Source organism: Procambarus clarkii, chromosome 68, assembly GCF_040958095.1.
Source record: "Procambarus clarkii isolate CNS0578487 chromosome 68, FALCON_Pclarkii_2.0, whole genome shotgun sequence".
NCBI classification, from domain to species: Eukaryota; Metazoa; Arthropoda; class Malacostraca; order Decapoda; family Cambaridae; genus Procambarus; species Procambarus clarkii.
In genome coordinates, this window is record NC_091217.1 from 13,798,720 (window position 1) to 13,812,375 (window position 13,656).

Genomic DNA, 13,656 nt, shown 5'->3' on the forward strand with positions numbered 1-13,656 from the left:
AAAAAAATTCAAGGCTGCCGTGAGATGCTGTGCCACCTTATGGATGACATAAGGAGCATTGTCGAGGAAAAGCAGGGCCTTGACTGGCAAACTTTTCTCCTGCAGATATTTTTTGATGGAAGGGCAAACCACTTCATTTATCCACTCGGTAAAAAAATTGCCTTGTCACCCATGCTTTAGCATTAGCCCTCCACATCACACACATTTTGTTTTTCTGCACATTATATTTTATTAAAACCCTTGGATTTTTGAAATGATATGCAAGCAAGGGTTTAATTTTCAAATCGCCACTTGCATTACCACACAGCACAAGAGTAAACCTATCTTTCATAGGCTTGTGTCCAGGCAATGACTTCTCTTTGGTAATGTATGTCTTCTTCGGCAATCTTTTCCAGAATAGCCCTGTCTTGTCACCATTAATTGATGATAACTCCTCCATAACTGAAGTAATCTTGATGAGAGTAAGCTTTACTCCAGGAGATAATTAGAACTTTAGATTTTGGTTATTGATCTTTATCAATGGCCGTACACATTTTTTCTTTGCTGTTTCATGATAGGCTAATAAACTGCCTAAATTGCAATATTTTTCAAATCGCTATAAACATTTGAGAAGGCATCATCCCCTAATTTAATGTAGTTAACTTCACGTCTAACCATTTGCCCATTACACTAATAAAGCTACCTTTATATATGGAACTATTCTATCCTATTACAAAAATGGAATAAGGGTGATGCAATGTAGCGTGTTCATCTTCAATTTTGTGTTCATCTTGTGTTAGCGTCTTCATCTTTATAGCTATACTGCAACTGGAATTAAAGTTACTATATTAGTATTCACAAATCAATCTAGTTTTATTGCATGAAAGAAAATTTGACAATTTATTAACCATTATGAAATTTAGATGACCTTTTCTTCTAAATTTCATAGGTATGGAAACTCTCATAGCAATGTTGGCCTACTCTACTACAGAGATAGGATGCAGGAATAGACAAGTGGAAATTAAGAGTGATACCTACTGGGGAGTTAGTGGAACCAGGTTTGTGTTTGATGTGTGCAAGATACTGTGAGTCTCGGGTGTGGAGGGAGAACGAGAGGAGGGAGAACGAGAGCAGACAAAACAGATGGCTGGAATGAGGATGGATTCCAACTTTGAGGGACATTTGTCTGGGAGAATGAAAAAACAGGTTAGGGCTGAGAAGGAAGACTAGGTCAAAGGTGAAGGTCACAGTGGTTGTAGAAATGGGAGGAGGTGGAGAAGTGCTGCAAATGTTGCGAGAAGACTGGAAAGGGTGGAACTCCAGTTGGGCATAAACGGCATAAGGAATAAAGACAAAGAACACTCACTCGAAGGTTAAACCCCACTCCCAGCTGGTGCACTGTACCGGGAAGAAACGGTAGGTTTTCTGAGATGTGCATTAAGGCATAAAGAGATTTTGCTATGATTTACCGGATTAAAGTCCGGTTTCGATGTTAAACCAACTTCACCCGGTCCCAGATACTATCGAAAATAGTTATCACCAACGCAGCACCAGTGGACGTCGGCGCAGAACTGAAGCGAGGAAGCTCTGGAACAACTGCTCCAGAACATCATGATGCCCTTCGAAATGCTGAACTGATCATCTTGCCTACCCGTCGCTATCTGGCTGATAGAAAAATTTGTCAGCCGAATCCATGATAACTTGCTTTGAACTCTACAGCTGCTGCAGCAGCAAACCCAAGCAGTGGAAAACGGCTTCAGATGCCTCGACATATCAATCATCCCAGACACCGTAAAGAACGCTACCACCTATGCCAATACTACAATTACGACCACTTCACCAGGCACTAGACACAGGAAAAGTGGAACATCTGCACTGAAAATCATTACAAAGTCTTCCAGTCGACCACTCATCGGTGCATCAACTGTGGAGGACCACATATCAGTTTCCTTGGACTGTCCAAGAGAAACTGAAGAAATTCAGAAATCGACACCTCACATCAGCCGGCGAGCTTCAACATCAAAGTCACGACGTTCCAAACTCGACCCAACTCCACTGCTTCAACAGTCTGCACAGACTCCTCACTACTGGGGCCCCAATTCACAGGCGACGGCAGCCCAGTCCACCAGGTCATCAACCAATCAATCAGCGGCCTCTGCTGCCATCACCCTGGTCCCTGTACTGATTCACCTTGCAGAGAAGCTAGCAAGAACAGACATTGCCAAGTACGTGAAGATACTCGACAGACTGCTTGCTGCAAACGGTCTACCCTAGATGTTGGTTCCAGTAGACCTAATACTGCCTCCGCAAGCTACCTCAACTCAATGAGGGCAGACCCGAACAGCAACCGTACCAATAAAGTATCAAGCAACAATATCAACGACACGTGGTGGAACTGACAGCAATGCTAGCAGCACATACTCAAGCACCAGCTACTGCACTAACCCAAACCACTTCAGACCCGAGAGCCCAGCACCCATTGGTTACCTCAACTCCCACCGCTGACGTGCGCCTAAAACCGACAAAGGCAAACCAAGATCAAGCAGCTGCAACAGCAACCGAACCAGCAACTCAACCAGCGAACGACGAGGAACTTTAAATCTCCTATATCGAACCCGATGAAGGCAGGAAACGCAAGGTTGACAGGAGATGGTCCTGTTACTGTCTTCATCGCAGCTGAAGCCAACTTCCATGGTAACAGCAGTACAAGACAAATGGCCCTAAAATGCAACCGGATCATCGCCAACAAGAACCCAAACAAATTTCACATCAGAATGCTTGTCCACAACACAATGGACCATCACACTGATTCAGAAATCGAATCACCTCTACTACCTGAAGTACTTCGACCTAAAATACCGTCCAATTGAGGGGACTGAAATCACCTACGAATCCGAAGACCCGGAAGGAACCCTGCTACCACAGGTGATGTGCGAACACCGAAGATACATCAAATTTTAGTCAATAGACCAAACAGTCCAACTCAATAGAGAAGACGCCTCCTCCAAGCAAGATAGAGCACCTCACAAACTAGGACCAACAGCCAACCACCTCAGCACTAGCCTCCTGCCGCAGAATAAGAACAAGAGATCAACGTAAATAAAGCTCTAAGCCAAGATCAATACATCATGCCAACCCATGGTGGATAGGCCACCAAACTATCAAGCCTCTGCTATCTCCACATCCAAATCCTCTTCCAAGAATTTCACCGCCCCATCCCTCTCCCTTCCCTATCCTTTCCAAGTCCTTAGGATATCAAATCTGAATCGGATGCCAGTTGGTGATCATTGATGAACACCCTCGGCCTCAGATAAAGAAGAGGGAGAGCTGGTGGAGGTTCAAGTCTCAGACTTGTGGAGCTGAGGATAGGGAAGAAAAGAGCTATTCAAAGCACGGGAATAACTTGTCAGACTTAAGACGGCAGACCTCTGGGAAAAATACGCCTCGCATACATTACCAGGGTAGCGAGAGGCCAAGGGCTGGCCACTGCAGGAAGGGGCACTATCTCAAACTGCACCATTCCCCTTTTTAACAAGGGCGACTTACAGCATCATATCCTTTATCACCAATTTGGACACCCAACTCGCCTCCAAGGGCGGCTCCCCACGGGCAACCCCTCCTGCGAGTGGTCTGATGACCACAACAGGATCCTTACAGGTTCAGTTATGAATATACAACACCCAGAGGGATGGGTTGCGAGGTAGGTGGTGGTGTGAGGAACACTTCCCCCCCCCCCCCACACACACTGACTGGTCGTACACAAGACTTTCCTTCCCCACCATCTCAAGGTGAAACTTAGAGGGGTGGGTGGGTACCTGATCAAGTAACTTTCATACAATGAACGAACTCCAATTTTGCCCTTTGGCAGGCTAAACGATGCGCTTTTGTCCTCACTGGGAAACGACACGCGCCACTGCCCCGCATGTAAATATGCCAGGAGGCAGGTGGCAAACAGAGTCCTCATAATATTTGACAAACGAGCCCCTAGCGCACATGCTGTGAAAAAGGCACTGTCCTATTTCAGCAACAGAGGCCTGCCCTCATTTCAAAAAACTATCTGCTGCGGATCGAAGTGTTCCACAAATGTAGCAAGCCGCCAGTTTCCACCCTCCATGGACTGTATAGCACTAGGGATGACTAGAGGACCGGGTCGGAAGCGACATGCGTCCCGAGATAGTGCCAGAGAACTTTAACGCCTGAGGGTTCGACCTCAGCAGGGTAGACCGCCTACTCCCCATTAAGGTGGAGCCGCCAACTAAGATACTCCCGCCTATCACTCTACAGACGAACTCAGCCGGATTTTATTTACTTTGGCCTAGCATAGTTCGCGAAAGAGTAACGCTTATGATTGAGTCCAATAAATAAGTACACAGTGCATGTATAAGATGCGAATGCGCATAGTATATTATTTCGTTGGTATGTTCACCCTACTGACCGTCGGCTCGTAGTGGTAGCAGTTGCCATAGTTGTGCAACCCTTGCTGAAACCGAAGCGGTGGCGTGTCTGGCGCAAGCAGACGGCCAAATTCGGGTTTTCAGCGCGTTGGCTGGGGGCGACGGCAGCAGCAGCCGCCGCCGCCGTGTTTGTTACTGGTGCTCGAGGGAGCAACCACCTGTCATGACGGAGGTGGTGCTGCTCCCGTGCTGTGCTTTGCCCTCGTCAAAAGGCGCAGCCAGAGTGCTCGCCGACGGGTGGCGTACTTAGATGTGTGACTGCGCGCCGAGACGGTCATATTGTCCCTTGACCGACCGCCCGAGCGATGATCATTAAGGTTCAGAAAAATACCAGCGTACGATAAAACCCACCGTCGACCTCGTCAATCTGAACGAACCTACCCGCCAAATTTACGCATATTAAGAGGCAAAGAAACCAACAGGGATTCCCTTAGTAAGGGCGACTGAACGGGGAAGAGCCCCGCACGTAACCTTGCGTCTTAACCGGCACGAAGGGTGTTTTGGAGGGTCTGGCACGCCGTCCCATATACCCTAAGTCAAGCTGACAATATACTCGCATCCAAATGTGATGTGCGCAAAGACTCTTCTACCAAGAAATTGTATATTGAACAAGGGCAGGATAGAACAGGTTAGTCAATCCTTTCCAACTAATATTTATGTTCATCTAGCAGTAGATAGGTACCTGGGAGTTAGGAAACTTATGGGGGTTGCATTCAGGAAGAGGTTCAATCGGGGGGGGGGGGGGGGGGGAGAGAGAGAAAGGGAAGGGAACTATTAGGGGTAAGGCGCCAAGCCATTACGACTATATAGCACTGGGTCAGGATAAGGATTTGGGATGAGACAGGAGGGAAGGAACGGTGCCCAACCACTTGTACGGTCGGGGATTGAACACCTACCCGCATGAAGAGGGGAGGGAGAGAGAGAGAAGGAAGGAGGGGACCTTGATGCAGGCTTCCTGGCCAACTATAATTATTACATTAATTTCAAACCAGTCTGTATCCCATTATTTTAAACACACTGCTCCCTTCATAAAAATTCACAATATTTAAAAGAACTACCAACTCCATGCATGATCTTAAGTCCTTCTCTATGGCTTTGTTAAAAACATTTTCAAAGTCTATAAAAGTCTATAAAGGCCATGAGGCTCCATGTAAATTTACCCCATTACCTTCATACGAGAACTTTTCATTATCGATCAATTTATCAGTCATCTCCAGGATACTTGTAATGCACTGCACTACACACTTTGCTTCTTTATATTAAAACATTCACACATTGAAACCACCCTATGTTTTCCACAGAACATGATGCACCAGTCATTTTACATCCACATGTCCCCAATTACAGCCGACTGCACTGGCAAATGTAGGAACTGTGGTCACATGCCCAACAGTTCAATTATTATAAGTCATACTGTACACATTCAAACCATCCATCCATACCACAACCATCTTCTTGAGTTGTTCACTCACTTTTTTTGTCTCGCAGCCGTACACAAGTGTCGGCAAAGTTTCATGCGACCTCTACTCCATACCCTGCATTCCCAGCTTCTACCCAGATCTTTAAATGCACCAGTACAATATCCTCTTGTCACTCCCAGGTCTTATAATTTATCAACCATTCCTAGCGCATCACATTCACAATTTCCACTTCACTTTTTAGTCACACATTCATGAATCTGATAAAAGGACAGTTTACATTCATACAACTGGTCATTTGATCAATACACAATACCCCTTTCGTTAATATATTAATAGTGAACCCATGCTTTACTAGCAGTGAAACTACTGCACTTATCAGCACTGTGCCAATTCCACATATGCTCACCTCCAGTCCTTTACTTACATGATACAGTACACATTCCCCCCTTTTGACTTTTTCGGCAATTTACTGTACTATTTCATTCACTATCCACACTCTCACAGCAGTTAGTAAATTAAAGTCTTACTTTTGAAAGGTTGAGCTGGTCTGCAAAATGTTAAATATCCTCGTATCCATTCTCTTCCACCGAGATGACGTTCATCACGTTCATCGATGCCATCAATCCAGATATTTCTGTAAAATTTAATCTTGTTACAATAAGAACCAAATGTAACGATTCAATACAGATCAATTTGTCTAGTCTGCTGTGCTTTAAACTGCTAAGAGATTTACGTATACAGTGTTCTATTACATGTAACTGCTGCATGGGGAAATAGTTACATTTTATGTTTAACTTTCAAGTCCCGTTACTACTAGGTTTGATCAATTACTCAAATACTAGATTTAATTCACTGAATAAATATAAATCTAGAAAGGGGACAGATCAGAGGGAAACAACGCAAATAATTTTAATAAATTACTTTTAGTATTTCTAACATTTTATGCAGAGTTGTGGATACCTGCACGGTACACTTGACCCCCGCCAAAAATGGGATATGACCTAATAGGGCAGCGAGGGAGGCAGAGATCGAGCCATAGCAGAAAGTGCAGTCAAGAGCTCTCCTTTTTCAACAGTAGTAGTCCTGCATCAAAAGCTCTCCAACGCACGAAGTACCACCTTGCCCCTACCCCTCTTGCCTCTGACCGAACCAAAACCTATCTCTGACAACAGCCTTTCTCAACGATCTGAGCAGGAACCCTAAGTTGGTACTGTAAGGGGGCAGGGGGTGGGATAAAAGAAATTACACAAGACTAATAGCATTTTCATGCATGTTACTGAAGGACTTGCCTCCTAGGTCTAGGCATAATCATCCTGGTACTATAGCCGCCGCCACCATCGCCACTACCCGCGCCACACTAAGACCACAACGCCTCACAGGCCGGGTTTCCTCGTTTTGCATGGGATAAACTCTTAAAGAGAGCCCTTGTTGGCCTACGTGTTAAAAAGAGTGCAGTGGTAAACAACGCTAGAAGGAAATTTCGATAAAACTCTTGTACAATTGTGTAAACAAAATCCGCTCTGTTGTGGGTGCTGGTAGAGAAGGGTCAGTGTTGACCTTACTATGGAAGTCAGGTAACTAACACTTGCACACGTCTATGAAAACACCCATCCCCCCCCCACACCAACACGTGCACCAGCCGCTAGCAAGCGTGACCCCCAACCCACCTACAGCGGCAGATGAGAGCAGCAGCCATAGCCAATTTCTTCAAGAGTGGTGCTGGAAATTAGAACATCGCACGAAGGCGCTACCCACCAAGGCCTATTCGGTGTCGGATGAATGGTCGAGTCATTAAGGGCCCACAAAATACTTTAGTCCGACAATTCGTGCAAGCCACACTAAGCTAGTCTCCCTGTTGTGTTAGTTTCATAGGGACATCTAGGAAGGATGATATGGATCGGACTAGGGATGTAAACAATGAGGAAAAAAAGGTTCATTAGAGGAACGCTAGTTGCAAGGCAACTAGCATAATAAAACAAAGCCTGGATGACCTATAGAAATGCAAAAATTCAGGAAGAGGTGGAGAGAATGGTAGAAGTATAACAGGTACTGAATGAAGACAACTTCACTACAAAGGCAGCTTCAAAAATTACACATTGATCATAAAATTAAATAGTAAAACTGAAGCAAGGAAATCTCTCAGCAGGGAGACAAGTGTGTGAAGAGGTTATATTAACTAGAGTAAAGGCAGGCAACAAAGGAAGCGGACAGGATAACAGTCGAGAATTAAGCAGGAAAAGAGTAACAGATTGAAGGGAAAAGACAGCAAACAAGTATTTGTAAAAAGTTCAGAGGGAAAAATAATAAAGGCAACAGTGTTAGAGACTAAAAACTTCCCAAGCCATGAAATGTACAAGGCAGAAGCTGGAGTGTATGTGGTGGTAATCTTAAACCTATCAGAGCCCGAAGGGAGAAACAGAACAAAATGAAAAATTCTACACAAAATTCAAGCCAGAGACGCAACAAGGAATATAAGAGCAGTTTTGCAAGCTAGGCAAGTTTCACAAATCAACCAGCAAGTTATTTTTATGAACAGCAAACCAAATAATAAATACAAGCTGACGAGATTTGAGGAACGAGGAAAAGTACAATAATTGGACATGTCTAAAGAGGAAAGTGAGGCAACAGTCTGGAAAGAGAAGCAAACGAGAAATGCAACAACCAGAAAATGGCACAAATGGGGCACAAGATGAAGCAAATCTGGCAACAGTACAACAGGGAAATAGTGGGACTGACCAGCTTAATGCAACGGCACTATAAGAGTAGGGCTGCTCAGCTAAGGAAGCATGAGCAGGCAAGAGAGACTAGTTCACCCTTTCATGTTCGTTCATGCCAATCTAGGTGGTGGTAGACGAAAAAGTAAACCCCATGAACAGAATGCAGGCAAGCTAAATAAAGAACAAGGAAAGCCAGGAGAAAGTCCAGAGAACTAGTAACAAAGGACGAGGCGCCAAAGAAAACTAGAAATCAACACCAGAGTTAAGCTGATTTAAGAAATTTAAGAATTGCTGCAAAAGCTAAGGAACAACCAAAGCTGTTCTAGACACTCGCCTGGCGTTTCACGAGCGCTTTGTCCTAGGATCGTATCCAAGCCGGGGAGGATTTACTGGGCGTCAATCCTCAACTGTAGCCTCTGTTTACCCAACAGTAAAATGGGTACCTGGTTGTTAAACGATTTGGCGACTTGTATTCCGGTTAATATTAGGATTAAGGACTTGCCCGAAACTCTACGCGTGCTAGTGGCTGTACAAGAATGTAAGAACTCGTATGTATAAATATATAAAAACAATCTAATTTATAATAGTTCAAAGAAAAATGTAAAACTTATAATACTCACTATAAAGAGCCTCAACAAAGGTTTGAGGTGCAAAAGTATGTTGAAGGTTGCATTCTAGGTGGCCTCATGGTGTCACGTTTTCATCTTGCCAGCAGACTGCTGCCACTATCAGCTTCAAAAATAGTGTTCCAACTTCCACAGGATCTGGGGAAATTTTACGTATTACAAAAAATCTAAGCACCACTTAAACTGGGTAAACGCAGACACTATTCACAAAAATAGTTAAAAAAAACAAATATAGCGTGGTTCAAATGTCTCCATACATGCATCAATTGTTTTAGCACCAGTTTTCGGGTTGCTGGATTAGTCTCCATAGTCCCATGGAGACCTCCGAGGTCCTCAGATCACTGTTGTGGCCTCTGTGGACACTAAAGCCACGTTGAATCAATTATGAAAACGCTCCGCCGAGCCAGGTGTATCGGGGAAAATTAGTGTTCTAAAAAATTTCGCGCATGACAGCGGGTGTTGAAATTGCATGACTGGATTCATGGTTCCCCGAGACTAGGATGTAATGAGATCGAGATTTTAAAAGTGCCTTCAGTTTTTAAGATCACTAATGCAGAAAAGTAATTTTAGGAAATCAGTACAAGCAACTGTATTGTCCAAACATACATTTTATGGAAGTGAATGGGGCGACAGCTGACATTAGTGCCGGCCATATTAAGGCACTAGATAGCTGGCTGAACGAGGAGTGGCCTTTGTCTAGTTAGCATCACGATAAATCCAACAGGCGAGAGAAGCAGCTAAACTTTGAAAGTTTGTCACTTAAATGATCAGATTTTGGTTAAAACTAAACTATAATGGGCTAATAAGCCGTCTTTATATAGGCCCAACATTTACAATGAAAGTCAGGCATATATGGGTGTAAATATATACAGCATCCACACTTGACCCGACTCTTCATTGCAGTTACATAAGATTGCTTAGGGATTCAAACAGGAAAAACCCATTAGATCTAAAGAGGGTACTCGAATGAAAGCTTAGTGGTACAAACCATGCTAGTTTAGAAATCGTTATAAGTACATGACTAAATTATTTGGCAAACTATACCATGGTTTACCGTTCTAAAAGATACGAGGCAAGTACAAAAAATTGCATTTTATTTAATGATTAGAGCCCGCCAACTTTTCCGACCCACGGTCTCCAAGCAAAATTTGAGAGCGATGTCAAGAATAAAATTCAGTTTGATTTCGAATGTGAAAGTCAGATCTGAAAATTTGTTTAAGGATCATGTACACGAGTGTGAAGTTTGCGAAAAGCAAGAACCAATATTACTAATGGTCATTATGAAGACTGCTTCTAGGCTCGTCAGTCCTTTGTAAATAATGATTAAACACTTAACTAGACTTTACTTCAAAATAAACAATCAGTAGTTATTTTCCTTCATATATTAGTCTATTTAAATAGATACATGCTGCCCGCCCTCGCTTCTCTGACATTGCTGTAAGCAAAATGTTGCCGACGCCTGATTTAGAGAGAAGGCAATGTAAAATTTAAATGTACTTCTAAATAGTCTTGGCCTTTATTGACATTCAAAATCTTGAAAAGTTTAGCTCTCAACGGATGTAAGAAATTCTAATACAGAACGTTCTAGTGAATTTATGAATAGTCTATGGTCAATTTTTTATTTACAGTTTAAAGCCACCAAAGTATTATTCATACACTAACGTTCCCTTTCATTCTGCCCGAAACGCTGCGCGTACTAGTGGCTTTACAAGATTGTAAATACTATGCTATGTATTCTCACAAACCCAATGTACCTTGTATATAAATAAAATAAACACTACACAGTCTCCGTGGTGTAGTGGTAAGACACTCGCCTAGCGTTCCGCGAGCGCTATGTCATGGGTTCGTATCCTGGCCGGGGAGGATTTACTGGGCGCAATTCCTTAACTGTAGCCTCTGTTTAACGCAACAGTAAAATGTGTACTTGGATGAAAAGACGATTCTTCGCGGCGGGGATCGTATTCCAGGGACTTGCCCGAAACGCTACGCGTACTAGTGGCTGTACGAGAATGTAACAACTTGTATATATCTCAAAAAAAAAAAATATTCGTGTTCAGTTTAGCACTTCACACTTAAGCATTAAAACTTCCTTTTAGCTCAAAAATTTAAATATAACATTCACAAATTATAATGGCTTGGAAATTGGTTTGAAAACTTAATCTCAGGGGAACAATTGGCATGGGCTTAATATATTGTTCGAAGGTTATGAGTTCGGTTGATTAAAACCATTATCGCATGCGTTTAAAAGGCCTCTTGCAATTTTCTTTTGTACTTGTTATTTTACTCAAGTGCTTCCTAGTTAGCATCAGCAAATATATATTGTACAGCTTAAGCCATTTACCAGTCTTAAAAAAATACCATATAAATGCCGTATTCAACCTAGGTCCAAAAGCATTTCCATTTAAAACTAGAGTTTTCTGCAGATAACTAAATACACTGCTATACCATGCGATTTTCTTTAAATTAAAAAAAATATTTTGACGAATATTATCAATATAAAAGCCAAAATATAGTAATTTCTATTAAAACTAAAAAATGACTTCATAATTTGGTCAAATTACCCTGTCCATGTATGTCAACTGCTGACGTCAAGATTCTAGTTTTACTCAACTGAAAGGGAAGGGGGGAGGGGGGGGGGGGGTTGGGGAATACGGGCAAACCGATAAATTGGTAAAATGAAAATAATTATTGCAAGTGTTTACCAGTGAACACCTAGCCAATCATCCCAACGGACGGCGACGAAAGGAGTTTAGTTATTAAACCATATATACAAATTGTCAGGACCAAAATGTTAATATTTTTTAGGAAAGCATAGAGGAAAGATTTAGGTGTATGTACGGCCAAGCCCTACATAGTTTTACATGCAAAAACTATCGATAGAAACCCTACACGACGAAAACTCTCTAAATCAGTTTGCGAAGCTTCATGTTCGAAATTACACGGGAAGGAGGGAGGGGGGCGAGTAAGATTCCGAACACATTAATAACGTAACATTTCCAACACTAAACCGAATACATTACTCGCAATGAGATAGTCCTTACTTGGGAAAGTTCCCAGATCTATAGATATATTATTCCAACAATTATCACGGAAAGTAATTACATTTTGACAAACTAAATATAACGGTAACGATATAGCACAAATGGGCCCCATACTTGCAAGGTCACAGCAGAGTTACTAACTTTAATACCATGTTGGGTGTAGTTGCTGGAGTGACGGGCCCGACGTCCGCGTCCAGTGACAGTCAGCCAAATACTAACGCGGGCCGGCAGTCCGGCTGCCGCCCATGCAGTACCATCAGTTCTACCCAATAAGAACAGTCCACGTCATTAATGACGTCACAATCCTATCAAACGTCCTCGTATTGTGCTTTATTTGCATCAAAAGTTATATTACATTTAAATGAAAGTACTTGAATAACATAAAGAAATACTAATGATAATTACAATATAAATAATTATAGAAATAAGAAAACGTTAAATGCCACTGACTTAACTACTTCCCCCCCAAAACTACGGTCGTTAACCCTCCCTCCCTTGTCGCCCATACAACCAACCCTACAAGGAGGGCGAGCCTCAACCACTCCAGCAGATCGCTTCTAGTCTTTGTCTTAATGACACAACTTAACGCTCGTTGACCTCTGATTGCTTGGGATTTAGTCTTCAGTGTTCTAGTGCAGCGTCAAGAGTTACTATACGGTGGGAACATTTTTGGTTACTCAGTCTGTTTTGCTTTTAGAATGTTTAGTAATATGTTTATTGTTTGTGATGTGTATATGTATGTATTAACACGATGTGCTGAACGGGGTGAGAATAGCTTGAGCTACCTCATCCCTTTGTGTGTATTTTACATCACTAAACTTATTTAAATTGTTTTACTTCAGAGCTGTTGGAAGGAGCATTCCAAGCAAGCAATCGCCTCTACGAGGGTCTTTAAGCTGCAGTTAAGTTATTCCCTTGCAAACTTTTGTCGCTTAATATATAAATACCTTTGCATACTTTTTTTCTCCTTTTTAATGTAACTATTTTTTTCCCCTCCTTACTGTATAGTGTCTGGCATGATTCCTCCTTGTGATTATTTCCTTCTGGAATAAATTGTGCAGTTCTAAAGTAATGTTTATCGCTAGAAGCTTTTAAACAAAGGTTGAGTAGCTGGGTACAACAATGCCAGGATTGAGAATTACAAACATAATGAACTGCTAAAACCATGAACTTCAAATTAAATATTTACACTGATAATAAAGTACAACATAAAAGCTGAGCTGCATGCAAGATTCCTATGATAAGTTGTAGGGTGACTCGTGTGACCCTGGTACTGGTAACCTGCTGTAGCAGGTGGGGTCCTTAAGGCTGAGCTGATATACCTGCGGGTTCACCCACACTTAACGTTCATTCTTACTGTATCTTGCATTAAACATATTCAACATAACTACAAAAATTAACTTTGTAGTGTGAATATC

The 13,656-nt window shown here is 42.5% G+C and overlaps 1 protein-coding gene and 1 long non-coding RNA gene across 2 annotated transcripts in view; one reads left to right on the forward strand and one right to left on the reverse strand.

The window, feature by feature from the left end:
- Positions 1-333: 333 nt before the first annotated feature.
- LOC123774701 (uncharacterized) lies at positions 334-12,516 on the reverse strand. Its single transcript, XR_006774977.2, has 4 exons — positions 12,380-12,516; positions 9,192-9,335; positions 6,382-6,488; positions 334-807 (listed from the first exon to the last, which is right to left on the reverse strand). It is a non-coding gene; the product is annotated as an uncharacterized lncRNA (long non-coding RNA).
- Positions 12,517-12,781: 265 nt separating this feature from the next.
- Positions 12,782-13,656, forward strand: part of LOC123774729 (uncharacterized) — a 53,547-nt gene continuing 52,672 nt past the window's right edge. Inside the window, exons 1-2 of the mRNA XM_069310872.1 lie at positions 12,782-12,895; positions 13,081-13,139. The gene's annotated coding sequence lies outside the window, so the exon portion shown is untranslated. The remainder of the gene's footprint in view (positions 12,896-13,080; positions 13,140-13,656) is intronic.